The sequence below is a fragment of the Oryzias melastigma genome, linkage group LG20, assembly GCF_002922805.2.
Source record: "Oryzias melastigma strain HK-1 linkage group LG20, ASM292280v2, whole genome shotgun sequence".
Classification (NCBI taxonomy): Eukaryota; Metazoa; Chordata; class Actinopteri; order Beloniformes; family Adrianichthyidae; genus Oryzias; species Oryzias melastigma.
Window position 1 is genome coordinate 12,991,653 of NC_050531.1, and position 15,868 is coordinate 13,007,520.

Here is a 15,868-nt window from a genome sequence, read left to right on the forward strand (position 1 = left end):
AGTAATGTCTAAAAATGTCCATTGGCTTGCCATACTTCTACGTCACACTTACAAGCTTTTTCCAACTTCGCTTTTTGGTCTATTCATGATTCACCACAATTTGAGTAAAGAAATACTCAGAAATGCAATTTTAAGCTTAATTTTCTTTAGAAATGGTGTCCATCATTAGAAAAATGCCACAAGAAAATCTAAAAAACACAACCCTGATTAGTGGGTTTCAATGCATTTCATTCTAACTCTAAGATGGACATCCAGCAATAAATATAGTTGGTGTGTTTACATACATGTTGCAACTACTTTTACCTAGCTTATACGTGTAATGAGTTTATTGCTTCTCTAAAACTTGGTTGTTGTAAACCAGATTTTTGTCAGTAACCAGGTAATTTATGCTGCCTCAGCAAATACTTGATTTAACAAAAGTATTTGTTTTGATTTGGACTCCTTCATAATCAGCAAGAGTTTGGACAAACACTTCAAACCACACAGAATTACTAGACAAATTGATTTTTCTGTAAGTGCACATCTTGTCAGCCCTTAAATGTTGCAAATAAAATTATATTTTAAACTTGAAAGTATTTTTCAAAGTACATTTTTCAATAAGATTGATTTACAAAAATGAGAATATATTTTTTTTCAACCAAATCAAAGATTAAATTCATAGTGTGACAAGCTGGTCCCATATATTTCTTCAGAAAGTGTTTGAAAAAGGAAAGTGAGCATGACATAGCAGAAAGAGCCAGTCTAGAGACAACACAGGAAACATGCTTTGTTTGTCCTCCTGGCTGTCCATTCCATCTCTCAAATGAATTAAAGAACTGTAGCTTAATGAGCCGTGTGGGATGGTGACGCCGCACACAAGCACGCATCGAACAAATTCAAAGTCCATTCCATGGTTTAACAGCCAGACAATTGAAGCACTTCTCCTTATTCATCTAAACAAATGAGCTTCATTTGTCTGTCCTCATTTCATCATCATCAAACCTGCACGTGTGTGTGTTTCTGAGTGTGTAAGTGTAGTGATCTAGCGTAGGTCATTTTAAGCTAATTAGACCAGGTAAAATGTTCTTATTAGATTTTTTCAGGATTAAAAAAACTTATTATTATTCAAGAATGAACACAAAAAGAAATTAAAATTGTAACTGTTTGCAAAGTGAAAACACATGGTACAAATAAGTCCAATTAGATGGTTTAAACCCTTTAATTCGCTCATTTTTAAGCTGTAGATGTTAGGAAATAAGAATAAAAGAATACCTCCTGAACCCACAATTTTACTTAAAAAGAAGTAAAATGCAATAAAAATAATTGGATCAGTTAAAAAAAATATTAATAAAAAGCTTGAAAACCAAAACTGCTTTGCATTGTAACTATATGACACCCACTAAACAAACTTGGCCTGCAAGAACCTCATTTTCAACTATCTGAGTCTAACTGGCATTCGTGGCCGAAGTTTGTATTCCATCTTTCATAATGAGTAAAGGAAACAAATTGCTACTAATTCAAAAGGCGCATTTAGAGATAAATATGTGCAACATAAAGCACAAATGATCATTAAACTGATGCAAACAGAGTTTGAGCTTTTTTCCTCTGGCAGTGAAGAATAAAAAAACATCTTATGGAAGTTTTCTGAGACTTTTTTTTTTTTTCTTAAAGATTTTAACCAGGGATCAGGCTTTTCTTTTTAATCAGTTGGCCGGCACCACACTGATTTGCAGGGATTAAAATGTTCCCTGTTATTGTACTTTCAAACATTAGAAAGTACTAAAGTCACCCGTTAACATTTTAATGCTGTAAACATTTTGGGTGAGCTAAAACAAAAATTGCAGACAAATTAAAAAAAAAGTCTAATAAACTTTTCCAAAAACTTTTCTTCAAATTCTCATTAAGTCAGTTTGAAATCTTTTACTCTGCGCTAAAAGAAGTTGAGGTAAACACATTAATGACTGTGATTGTGTGAGTGTGTGTGACACACTGAGGAAGAGGAAGGAGATGAGCCCGATATGATCAGTCACAAAAACATGCCTCATGTTTACTATGACTTTTATTTGAACTGGACTCACGCAGAGGAACGGGATTGACTGAAACCCATGTGTCTGTCTGACCATCTGTCTGTCTGCCCGTGCTGAGCGGCATGCAAACAAGCACAAAGCTGACCGTCAAGATAAAACTCCAAGCGTTTTCGGACCGAGAAGGAGCTAACGCCCCCCAAAAGAGCGGCATAAAAAGTATGCCACACACAAACCAAGTAACCACTGCGCATATAAAGATGTAGACACAGAGGAGACAGAGCTATCTGAGGTTCAGCTTCTGTGCACCAAAGCAATTTGTAATATAGATTTCCTCTACAGGCCACCGTAGTGTACCATTTACCATTTCAAACCCTTTGATTTTTTTTCACTGGTGGATAATTCATCTCTAGTGAGTCAATACCAGAGATTGGGACCCTAATGAAGGAGTTATAGCCACAACGGTCATCACACTGGTGTTTAAACACAGTCTGGAGTCAAAGTCATTGAAAAACTCATCTCATGTTGACATGATGGAGGACAGCTGGTCTCCAATGAAGAAATTTATGGAACAGTTAAAAAGTACAGGAGACATCCCACCAGCAACAAATAAGTTTGTTAGCCTGGTCTTTCTTTTTATGTTTTTATTTATCTTTTTTGAACTATAGAGCACACCGGATTATATGGTAAATTAAGCAAGAAAACAAAAGTCAGAGAAGTCCGTCAGTGAGTCCAACTTTAACTGCATTCACAGTAATTCTATAACTTGTTTGTGAAACACTACATGTTAGCCAAGTATAGGGCTGCACAATGTTAGAAAAACTTACAATACATATGACATTAGTGATTAGTACTGCAATAACGATAGGACTTGCGAGACCTGATCATGTAGCCTAACAACGAATATATCCTTTCACTTTCAATATCTCCCAACATTGTTTGCAACAGGTTAAAAAAAAAAAAAACAAAAAAAAAAAACATACTAATATTGCTAAAACAAATGTTTCTATCACTACGCTAACTCCTGATCTTAGTGACGTTAAAAAAAAAAAAAAAAACACTAACACTGCTACATGTTAGTATATTTACAAAACACCTCATAAAAAATAAAAAAATACATTTTAAAAAATGAAATTTTTACAAAGCGCCATATAACTCTCAAAACTGCAAATCCAGCATTAATCCAAAACACACTACGGATTATATGGTGTACTGTTGTTGTTTTTTTTTATAATATTAACAATAAGGCTTTTGAGTGCGGAAAACACTTTTAAAAAACATTTTCATGCATTCTGTAGTAACAGGGGTCCAAGAAGTCATCACAGTGGACACCTTAAACAATTTTAAAATAACTATTCAAACCAATGGTAATGTTTGCCAACAGTTTTGGCTTTGATTTTTTTTGTTTTTATGAGCTTTGAACTGGAACGGTAAAAATTACTCAATGAACTGCAACATTTAGCAAATATTTAGAGAAGTTTATACATCGCTAGTGCATTCATTCCTAAAAAAGATGGGACTTCAGTGGAGTCTTTTCCCATAGCTTTTGTCATCACTACTGGAATTATCAAACTAATACAAGATCTTTTGCTATTTGACCATCATGACCATTAAAGTTTGCTTAAGGTTGTCAGGTGTCCAGCTGTTTCTCAGTATCATTTTAAGTGGTAGCATGAGAAAAGCACTTAAATAACAATTCAATGATTTGTGTGTTTTCATACATGTGAACAATATTAAACACTGGAATATTGCTGCTAATTTTAAGAAAAAAACTTATCAGGTATTGCACTTTGATGGTCCACCCCGTGGCCTGCCTTTCAAGTCTCAGATGGGTCTTTCCTTAGAGGAGTAACCAGAATCTTGTTTCTGTGTGGCCCTGTGATGACTGGCATCCTGCTGGGGTGTACCTGCTTTGACACCCAGTAAAAATGAAGAAACCAGCCGTTCTAAGGCCCTTAACAGAGGGGGCTTGAGTGGGTTTTAAAAACCAATAGATGGATGATCTTTAATGCTTTATGCAGCACGTTTGAGAGACTCCGTCATGCCATGCAACATTTTTGATCAGAGGAAACAGAGAATGGAAGGCCAGTCACAGCGCAAAGACTGAGATGAAAGGGTTTTTTTTTTTTTTTTTAACAGTCGTGAAATAGTTCAAGAACTCTTTTTGAGCTCTGGCCAACAGCTGACTGACAATCAACTGGCCTTAGAAGGTTTCTCAACAAGCCCTGAGCAACCCAAATCATCAAACCCAGGTGCTCCAAACATAATGTGAGAAACTGGAGAAGAAAAGATGAGCAAAGAGAAAGGCAGGGAAATGGGAATGAGAAAAAAAAAAAAAAAATCAGATGAAGAGTGGTGAAACCGAACAAGAAAGGGGAAGAAACAAAGGCCTCAGAAAAGTAGAGGAAAGAAATTAACACAAAACAGAAAATTAAGATCTGAGAGACTATCACAGATCAATGAAGCTTAAGATAGAATTCAAAGTTATTTTAGGTGTAAGTGAACATCACTTACTCATTCGGATTTTACCCTTAATTATCCATTCTGTCTTTGTACAGCAGCGGCTCAACGCTGAAAACTGCGCTCCCATGAGATTCCCCTCCGCTCCAAGCCAGAACATTAGGGAATATCAAGGAATATTACACACAGGAATTAATGCTCAAAATCACCTTTCCAGGTTTAGGTTCCTCTCACAACCCTCCCTCTCTTAGACAAGATAATCCAGGCTCTAGCACCGGATATATGCCACTAATCATCAAAAAGGTTGGGGGGAGGCTTGGAGGATGGGAAGGAAAGGTAAGAAAGACCTTGGGGGGAAAGGAACGAAGAGAGAATATCAGCATTCATGTTTATGCCATACAGTAAAGTTGGTTCGATCATTTGACCCAAAATGAGTCAGGTCAGCAGCTAAAAGACAAACATCAATAAACTTACTGGTGAGATAAATGTGTATAAAAAATAAAGAGAGGTCACTGGGAAAGTTTTTCACTCAAATAATTTACCAGCTCTTGGGTTTTCTAGTTTTTTCTCACTTCTTCAAGTTTCTGATCAACACTTTTTCTGAGCTCCTCCACCTCTTACTCTAGTATTTCACAGACCTGCATTACAAAAATTATCATTTTTTTAAAAATTGAATGCAAAAAAAGCACATTTATGTGCCAGTAAGCAGGAATTTATTTTTCTTCCAAAAAAGTCAAATGTAACAAAATTATATGAATTCCATTGGTGTTCCTAAAAACAAACACGGGTGTGTCACTCAGCTATTTAGTGTTAAAATAGGCCCATAAATGTGAGAGTATATTTGCGTGTGGGTGTGTGTGGCAGCCAGGCTAAGGGAATGTGAAGGGGATCAATATGGAGGGGTCTATTTCTGCCACGCAACTGTGCGCCTGTGTGTACGCAGGCCCACTTGTGTCTACGAGCGTGTGTGCGCACGCGTGCGAGCGAGCCTGTGCGTGCCGGCTGCCCTGGCTACAGGAGAATCGATACGACAAATGATTACCATTTCCACAAACCTCCCTCCACAGCGTCGCTTCGACCGCTCTTGAGCCTCAACACCCCCACCCGCTCTCCGCGCGCGGACAGAAAACCAAAACAAACCGCGCCACCCTTGACCCACACTGTACCTTATATACTAGAATAAGAATAAGAAATTACACTTTTACTAATATTGAAGCAAAATTATTTACACCTTTTTAAAGGTTGAAGTTTTCTGCACATGAACTGCAACTAATACTTAATGGATATTACAGAGAAAAGAAAAAAAATCTATGCTTTAGGTACTATAAAGTGTACAGATAACAACACACAATTATAAAATGAATCTAAAACTACTTTAATTGATCACAAATGATCACTTTAACAAGATTTAAGAATAATGTAAACTAGAAGCATATGATACAACAAATATGATTACTTCTTTTAAATTTCAACTTAAGAAATTTTCAAAAGAAGTGCTTAATTGCTTAACATTTTTCATTTGAAGTTTTAAGAAACATATGATAATGAAAAATGACTGATCACCCTTTCAAATGATTTTCTCTTCGAATCGTAAACATTTATACAGCACGCGAAATATAAAAAAATAACCCTTGAATTGAATTTTAAAAATGAAATTACTGACTGAATGTCTCTGCAGCTAATTTTAATCCAGCAAGTCAGTGGCTGTGAAAGTTTAAGCACAACCAGACAGCCAAAACAAAAAGGAAAGAAAACGCTTGATAGATTGCTCCACGGAGACAGCATATGATAGGAAGAACAGAGTGGGAGAGGGAAAGGATAGAAAGAGAGGAGGCATCCTGTGGAGAAAGGGGGGGATTTCCCACAGCACAGATGGAAGCCATTAGTACCGTGTTGTTGCTTAAAAACCTTTCATGTCTTTGCACTTATTAGATAATACTGGGTTAACAGTAAACAGCATGTTTCGGCAAATGGATCTAATATGCAGACACAGCGATTGTTTTACCACGTAGTACCTAAAACGGGCTTAAATGTCATAAAATGTAATATTTCTGAATGTAGCCTATAAAGTTGCCATACTGAGTTTTAAATTGTCGGTTGACGACGAAAATGTTCCATAGCTCAATTTAACCAAAGAAACTCCCTGAGACGGAGACTTGCAGTGAGGTCATGTTGAAGCCAAAGCCACAACCACAACTATGTGTGCACAAACAGACGCACACAAACACACACACACACATGGGTGGGTGAAACATGCTTGCTGATGTCATCACCACAGTTCTGGTAACACACAAGGATCAAGCAGGGGTCTCCCCTCCGAACTCTGAACTCCATCACCTTCAATCTGTTTTCTCTCCATATTTTTCCTTCATCTCTCCATATATTAAAATCATACGATAAAATCAAATGAAAAAATAATAATTACTAACTTAAAAGTGAAAATAAATGGGTGATTATGGCTGCTCTGCTCCACACATGTTCAGTAAAAAAAAGGCCTTCTGTGCACGGCACATAAAAAGTCTAAATGTTTTCGATTACTGAGCTGACACAGGGGAGCATGGGAAACAGGATGAGAGAGGGCGCTTCTTTCCCCTTCTTTTCCTCTTCTACCTTCTTACCTTATTTTCTCCTCTGCTAGCTTTCCCTCATTTAGGCACCCCTCCATCCGCCTCGCCTCCTCTGCACGAACTGCCAACTCCTCCACTGAGCAGGAGACAGGGAGAGACAACAGAGGAAGAAAAGTGTGAGATGAAGAGCAACAGTTCACTGCAGGCACACTTGCTTAAAATTCATTCGAATTCAAATGGTCATCTGACAGACTAAAAAAAAAAAAAATCCACATACAGTATTAATAAATGTGATATAGAGGTAAGTTTATCCAAAGAAATGATGAGAACAGGAATGTAATCACATCCTCCAGCAAGCTCACCCTCTCAATTAGGATTGATTTACAAAGTTTGCCTAAACAGAGGTGATTATTGAATCTCAAAAAAGTACTGTGGAAAAACATGAGTCACTTTTGAAGCCAAAAAAACCCTAAACTCTTCCCCACAGGAGAGCTGAACGGCTTTCTGAAGCGGGGAGAGGAGGAATGGACATGTTTTACTGCTTCCACTTGAACACGGAAGCAGTCGTTCTGCAGAGACAAAAGAGGGGCTCCCCGCTTTGGTCAATAGATGGCACTCTTTACCTTGAGCGAGCTACTTGAGCCCCCTGACTGCAGCCCTTCAATCACGCTCCCTTCTAAGCCGTCTCCTCCATCTTCATGCAATAAAACTCCATTGTCCTACACCAAGTAATTTAGCACATTGAGTGGATACATAAACCACTACTCAAGCTTTTTGGTTAGGTTTGCTTTGCCGGTCCTTTATAGTTTCAATTAAAATTTTAAGATTTGCTACCTTCTCTTTTTCTTTTTTTTTCTCTATGCACTGTTTTGTGAGTCAGTGTTTCTTCAAAGCTCCTAAAACCTTTTCACTAAATTCGGTATTCATTGAATATAGCATAAACCGTCAGCCATCGGTGGCCAGAGCTAGTGAAGATTGAGAGGGTGTGCACACTGAATATGGAGAGGGGTGTGTGTGTCTTAAATATTTACAGGACAAACCTTGACTGTGTATTTGACCGAGCAAAATAGAAAAAGAGAAAATGTTAAGTGCATTTTTGTAACCCTTTTATAGCTACACGCTAGTGCTGTGTTTTTATCAAAAGGACGAAAAAAGTAAAAAAAAAACTCAGCTAGAACTATTAAAATGAAGATGAAAGTATTAGAAAATAAAATCTACATTTAACAGATGCAATAACCTAAGCTTTTGTACCATCAAAACTGTTTAAAAACTAAAGCCCTAGGAAAATTGAAGCTGCAGCTGGATTTGCTAAATATTTTATGATGCACAAACACTTTTGCTTGTGTGTCTGTGTGCATGCGCAAGTTTCCAACCTTGGCTATTGCACTACACCTCAAGGTGAAAGTTTGCTATGAATCTCAATAATCAATAAAGCAGAGATGTGAAAACTTGAGATTGGGATCAAATTCATATTCAGGGCATTAGTCTTGGGGTGACCTCAGTGACACCTCCCACCAGAGGAGGCCACACAGAGAGCAATTAGTTGCATGGAACAATCGTTTACACAAACTATCCTCTAAAAGGCGTACACACTGAAAAATTAAGACAGGCAACGTGCTGTATGGCTTTTTTATATAAATAAATAGGAAAAGTTGAATACAAGTCAAACAGTACAAAAAGCAAAGTGCTTACTTATATAGTATATTGAGCCTGTAAACATTTCGTGCATAAATCTTTCCATGAAATCCAAATGTTAATTTTATCATCATCGGTCCCTACGTAATTTCTCAGTCTTTTATTCTGCAAAATCTACAGAGTTATATAAAGTCATAATCTAATTCTGTCTCCATCTATCCTCTTCAACAACTTCGTAGGCCTTCAAAGCCCATCGTGCAGTTTATAATCACAGATCTGTGGTCAGATTACCCTACTCTCACAGCTAGCCTTTAACATGAGAAGGAAGAAAACCTTGCTAACCCTGAATCAGTGGTTTGGGGCTGGGCTGGGCCCTGCCTGGTCCTCATAAAAGCTTCATAAGGCTTCATGTGAGCTTCCTTTGGCTTTGTTGGAGGATTCGTAGCCGGCTAAGGTGCTCCCAAGAGATGTCCCAAAGCCTCCCAAGACTCTTTCTCTCTCTTTCTGAAGTTTCATAGGCTTGCAACACTGCTTTTGGGTATAAGCCAAAAGGTGCAGGCGCACAAATACACCTCAAGAAATAAAAAAGAAACACTAATATGCACAGAACAGTGACTTACAAAGGCCAACGCACACACAAGGATTCCTAAACTCACACACACTTATACCCCAACACACTCCCCTCTTGCTCTCTCCTCTCTGCTTTATTTACAATCCTTTGGCAGCGGTACAAGGGCCCGGGGCTATAACACACGGCACCTAATGCTCAAACTGCCAGGTAATCTCATGTCTGACATCCCCCTTTGATAGAAACTGATCAATAGACTCTTGTAAAGGAGTCATTTTCTCTGATGTTTCTACCAACCACTTCTCCCTATCTCTAACTCTCTTTTTCTCCTTCTCTTTCCCCCCTTCTCCTTTATTAGCCATACATTTATAATTCATATTTCAGCCGAGTTGAGTTAGCTCTGCAAGACAAGGCAGGGGGGCAGCTTCTTTGTGTAATAAAGAACAATAGTGGTAAAATGATGGGGAGAAATGCCAGTGTTTGCTGCTGGTTCCGGTGAACAACAGTTTTGGGGATCGATAGAGTGTGAAATGGGATTATAGCTAGTAATAGAGGTGAATTGGAGGAGAGAGGCCTGTGCACATGTGTGTCCTGGGATCCCAGAATGGATATCAACACACACACATACATACAAGTACAACCCTGCACAGATATGCATGCACACACACGTGCATCACAGACACGCTCACATAATGATTTCATCATCTTTAGGCAGATGCACACAAGCATCACAGAGGGGTAATATCACATTTCTGTTTTTGTGGGAGTGAGGAAATAAAACTATAGTTTATGTTTAAGCTGTTATTACATTTCAACCAGCAGACCTTACAACACCTTTTATTACTCATCAAGGATGAGACTATTATATATCTGCCTATTAAATATATTTTAAACAGCCATCCCTGCATGAATGTCACAAGATTCTTGAATGCATGAAGAGCTCAATCCTTGCCTGTTAATTTTTATTTGTTTGTCTACAGGCTGGACACGATGCCCAGTAGTATGCAGCATGAACTCTGCCCAAAGCGTACCCTAAGAGCACTTAGTGACTGACACATAATACAAAAAACAGAGCCATCCGCCATATTTAAGTCATTGTTTTCTGTCTTATTTTTAATCACTCCCTTCTTCAGACTCTCCCTGACCCGTCCTGACAGCATATGATTGACTCCAGCTGTCTTCAAACACTTTAACCTCATCCATTTGACACTTCCCTTGCCTTCCTAACTTCTTTCTTTTTGTCCTTTCATCTGACTTCAGATACCTTTTTAATGTTATAACCATCGCATCGACCTGTGTCTTTGTAAACTCACCATCAACTGTAGAATTCACTACATCATCAGCTGGTATCAAAATAACACTTTTAGTATCTAATATTGATTATTACATTTTATGTTGCAATATAGTTTCATGTATTACCTTCCACAGTATCGTATTTTCCATACTATAAAGTGCAGTTATTAGTTTGAATATTTTCAAAGAACAACTTATAACCCAGAGGGTCTAATGGACTAATTTTACTGCAAATAAGATTGGGTGTTTTTGTGAATATGCTAACACAGCTAACATGTAGCAGTGTCGGACTGTGTTTTTTTATGTTAGTAAACAAGGTTGGGAGTTAATGTTGTCACAGCATTTGTATTAGCAGTATTAAGAGTATTTTTTTTTTAACGTGTTGCAAAAAGGGTTGGGAATTACAGGTATTACAAACATGCTACCATGCAACAGTGTCAGACTGTGTTTTTTTTTATGTGCTAATACTAAGGTTGGGAGTTACAGGTAGCTACTGCAAACACGCTAAAGCAGCTAACATTAAGCATGTTGGACAGAGGTTTTTTTTTCTTTTTCTAATGTGTTACTAATGGGGTTGGGAATTACACTTAATGGAAATACGCTAATGCAGCTAGCATGTAGCCTGTCGGACATTTTTTTTTTCTTTCTTTTTTTAATATATTAATGACAAGGTTTGAATTTAGGATAAAGTAACGTTTGTTTTAGCACCATTGGTCATTTTTTTTAATTGCTTAATGCGCCTTACAGTTCAATTCATCTTATATATGACATAAGTTTAAAAACTATTTATTAAAGGTGTGCCCTATAATCCACTGTGCCCAATAGTGCAGAAAATGTTGTTATTATTTTTGCAGAGTGCAAGAATTCAAATACAATAGAATCTGTATTATAGGCTGATCCCATATCAGCAGCCAGTAAAACAACTTTTAGTCTCCAAGTAAATTCTATTTACACCGTTTGAGTATGTCCACATTTCAGAGAATCCACCCTCTAACTAAATGTTTTCAAAGTCCACTTCAATCTAGACCTGATCTTCAATTATCAATCAAGTCATCCTCCCACGATATATTTTTTATAACACAGAAAAAAATATCACAACAAGGGTTCATGTTATTACAAAGGCTCTTTGTTCAAGACAGTAATTTCTCAAGCTCACTCCACAGGCAGTTTATTCAGACCACTGCTATATCCAGGTAAACAATGTCCCCTTTGTCATAATAACGCATCTTTATTCTTCTTAAGTCATTACAATAGGCTCTGCATTGGTGGGTTGTATTTTCTGGAGGTAAAAGCTGAATAATGTGTGGTTTTGTGTGAGAGTAGAGTTGAGGGAATGTGTTTTGATCGCAGACAAAGGCCAGGCTACACAGCGTTGTCCTTCTGTCTCTATCTTGTTAATGAGCAATGTTCACTGAGCAAGCCAGCCACTGTCTGCCATGGAAAGAGACCTCAGATTCATCTCTCTGTGGACAATAGGTGATTGTGTGCGTGTGTGTTTTGTACCTTGGAGAACCGGTGTGTATGTGCAAATTAAAGCAGTGGGAGTTGGAAGAAATGACTGTGAGCGTGCGTTTGTGAGGTGTTTGCCTGGCGTGACCACAGATATGTACGTTAATTCTTAATGAGACATTTCTGTTCCCAGAGAGACCTAACCATCACCATCCCTGCTCTGACACACTACTACAAAGGCCATCATCGAACACACACATACACACACACATAAACCAGATCATTACCATACAGCTAAAGCCATGGGCCATTAAATCAAACCTCCATCTAAGCTACATTGTGTTTGGCGCTCTGAATGAACGTTGGATGCAGACAGCTAGCGAGTGAATCACTACGCTCCTGGCTACTTTGAGCTAACTAATAAAGCTAACATCAGCATGACTGATTATTGCCATGAAAGAAATGGCGTCCAAGCTGCTGGAGCTTCTCTAGCATTCTCCCTCTGATGGACGATGATCCCATAAAGTTTGCAAAAGAATAAAGCACCAACAAGAAAGACTAAAACAGTAGGAAACAACATAAGTGCAAAGAAATGTAAAACATTAAATTTAATGATTCTACTGCAAATAGATACCTGCCATCTGGTGCTGGTTGTGTAGCACAAGAAGATGTTGCTTCAGCTGTTTATTATAGATTGGTAGAGTCTGGATTTCTTTGATAGCACTCCTCATTTTCTTCTCAGTCCTGAGAAACTTCTCCTGATGTTTCTGTGTCTCTCTTCTTTGTAAATCTAACTCCATACTCCTTCTCGCAGACTCTCTTCTGTTAGTTGTTTCTCTGCTTGACTGAAGAGTGTCCTGTGTACCTGTAGAATGAGTAAAGACCAAAACAGAAGAACGAAGAGTGTTATTTTTCTGAAACTAATTCACATAAACTCTCTTGCAAAACTGTTTCAGATGCAACAGACACTCGAGACTGTTTTCACTTTGAAAACAGTCTAAAGCATTTCTTGACCAAAATCAGATTTTTTTTTCTTTGAAGCGGCGCCACTGTCATTGTCAAAGGCTCAACAAAAAATTTACATTCACCTTGAGGAGAAGGCAGTGTGCTCACAGGTAAATCTGAAAGACTGCTTGAATTGTCTGCCAGAGGCGCTGCGTATAATATTATTTCTGTCAGATTGTTTGAAAAGTATTTTAAATATTGGAAACTTTTGAAATTCACAGATGAATTCCACATTTCAGTAATTCTAATGAACAATGAGAAATGTTTGAGAATATATCTGTGGCCTTTCAGTTACAATATTTTTAACCTCTTATTTTGTGCCAACTTAATATTTTGATCAGGAAAAACAAAGATGTTGTTGAGTAAAATAAATTATTCTTTGCATTTTGTCACAGCGTTACTTAGAAGTCAAGCACTGGTAATTGCCTCGAGTGTATATGCATGACTAAGCATTCATGTAAATCATTAACTCTTGTATAATTATGAACATTTGCATAATGATCACTATTAATAATGTGCAAATGCATAATGCATGTGATTAATGTAGATGTAGCTGTCAACATATATGTCTCTTCATGACTCATTAAGTGGTATTCCACATGGAAGATGGCTACAAGTGTGAATCGGACCAGACAGCTAGAGAAATCCGTTCTCCAGTTGACCACATTTGCGTTGACGCGGCTTTTGCGAGGTCAATTTTATAAGCACATGTGAAAAACCTCAATTGAGATTTCATGTAACGCACAAATTGCCACGCAAAATGAAATATTACCACAACCACTTATGGATAACAGACTACAGACACGCACGCTCACGGCCAATATGTCCAAGTCTGGCAGTGACGTTGGCACTTTGCCAGGCTACAGTCACCACTTTGAGTAATTTGAATATTTAGTGTCCCATTGAGCTCCTAATTGGAGTCAATTTTACCAGCCTTGGCACTGTTTGGTGCTTTAATTAATGGCAGGGCAATTTGTTTCTGCCAAGCAATCATGGGACAATCACATGAGTGGCTCGTGCCTGGTGCCTGTGGCTGTGACAAAGTGCTCTTTGAGAGCTTGAACATGATCTCTTACAAATATTCCCAACATGCAAAGATAACATTTACTAACAGTGGCATTCCTCTCACCTGAAAGATTAGAATTTGTCTAATTCAGCTCCCAGTGACAAATTGGATTCAGAAAACATACAGAAGAGTAAATAACACAAAGTCTATATTCTGTAATTATTACTAGAGGAACAAAAAAAAAAAAAACTGCCTCTTGTGCTGGTAAACATTATTGTCAGGGATAATCATAGTAAATAATTTGAAACTACCTTTGTGTGCAGACATCACTTTACCTATCAGTGCAAAAAGGATTTTATGCTTTTATTATAAATCAAACAAATGAAAAAATAAAAAAAACATACACTTGCAAGAAAAAGCTACGACCTGTCCTGAGATTACTGTATTTTTCGAAGTGGCCATGAATGTGATTTATTTATACTCTTAGAGTTAGAAATATGGTAATTAGTTCCAATTGTAAGAAGAGAACAAAACGTACGGATACAAGCAATTTTAAATAATTTATGTGCGTTTTGGGTCATGGCAGGTTGAAAGATTAGCTAAACATAATGAAAAAAGATGAGATTAAAAAAAAATAAGTACAAATACATTTATCCACAAGAAGATTTGATGTTAAAAAGCAGTGAGATGTTGCTAAACTCAATGGTAACCAGCAATATTAAAATATTTTGCCTATTGAGTCATCGGTTATTCAGTTTTAGCAAATGTAAAAAACTCCTAAAGAATCATAATGCTGAGAAACTGTTCCTGTATATCTATGGAGGGATTTTTGTGCCACCATATTGCAAACAGAAGTCCCAGTTTAAAATTATGTTATTATTATTATTATATGTATAATATTAAAAAGGAAATTTTCTTCAGCCACGGAGGCAAAATTGAGGATAAAAGAGCCGGTTCAGTGTTTGAACCTCGGTTAAATAAATACGGCGATTTGATTGGATAGAAAGTAGACCAATCAGCAGCCCTTTCGGTGACACAACTGAAACTATAATTGCAACATTAAAGCTAGGGGGAAAGCGATATGAGAGACAACGCACATAAAAACCTTTATGTGCGAATCTCAAAAGAAAAAAAAATAGTTTTTGAAAGTAAATATTTTATATTTTTATTTGCAAATTTTGAAGTTTTATTCTTAAAACTTTACATTTTGTCTGCAATTTAGGAAATTTTGATTTCAAAACTGACTTTTGTTCGTAATATGGTGACACAAAAAATTACTTCATATATATCCACTGGAAAAAAAAAAGAAATATTGGCTCAAAACAATATTTTGTTATTTTTTAGTAGGCAGGGACATTTTTGGCTGCCATTTTACCTGAATAAACAATGCAGCAAGTTTGTTCCAAAATAATGTGTATGAAATCAATCAAACGCTCTGCAAGCTAAGGTTGCGGTAAGGTAAAATATGCATGACTTCATTACTTTTTTGTTTTCAGCCAGCGTCAGTTTTAAACGCGCCGATTCCTCTTTTAAATGTCTCACTTTATTTTCTGTCTGACTGCAGTTAGTCTTGGGTTTATGGGGCTGCTGCAGATCCTCTTTCTCTTGTGTTCTACAAAAGAGAAGAAACGTTTGTGTTAATTAATGCATCCTCACAAATGACAAAATGTGGAGATAGAGAACAAATATGTTCTACTCTTCCTACTGACGGGGAATTGTTAAACGACATGATAAATGTGAGAGAAGAAACAAGAAGATTTGGAGTTTTATACGCATTATTACCTTCTTCCAAGGTCCGACTTCCTCTCAAGAATAGCCTTTTCATTCTGAGCGAAGCGTTTCTCTTTTTTAGCACAGCTCTGAAACACAAGAAATGATCATT

At 37.3% G+C, this 15,868-nt stretch overlaps 1 long non-coding RNA gene across 4 annotated transcripts in view; it reads right to left on the reverse strand.

Moving 5' to 3' along the window:
* The window catches only part of LOC118600232, a 103,054-nt gene that overhangs the window by 17,476 nt on the left and 69,710 nt on the right, over positions 1–15,868 (reverse strand). For 2 of the 4 annotated variants that reach the window (XR_004949842.1, XR_004949841.1), the window contains 4 exons: positions 15,769–15,845; positions 15,469–15,598; positions 12,610–12,840; positions 6,636–7,166 (listed from right to left, as the gene is read on the reverse strand). This is a non-coding gene — a long non-coding RNA (uncharacterized LOC118600232). Of the gene's footprint in view, positions 1–6,635; positions 7,167–12,609; positions 12,841–15,468; positions 15,599–15,768; positions 15,846–15,868 lie in introns of those variants that run through there. The other 2 variants (XR_004949844.1, XR_004949843.1) reach the window with 2 other exon arrangements.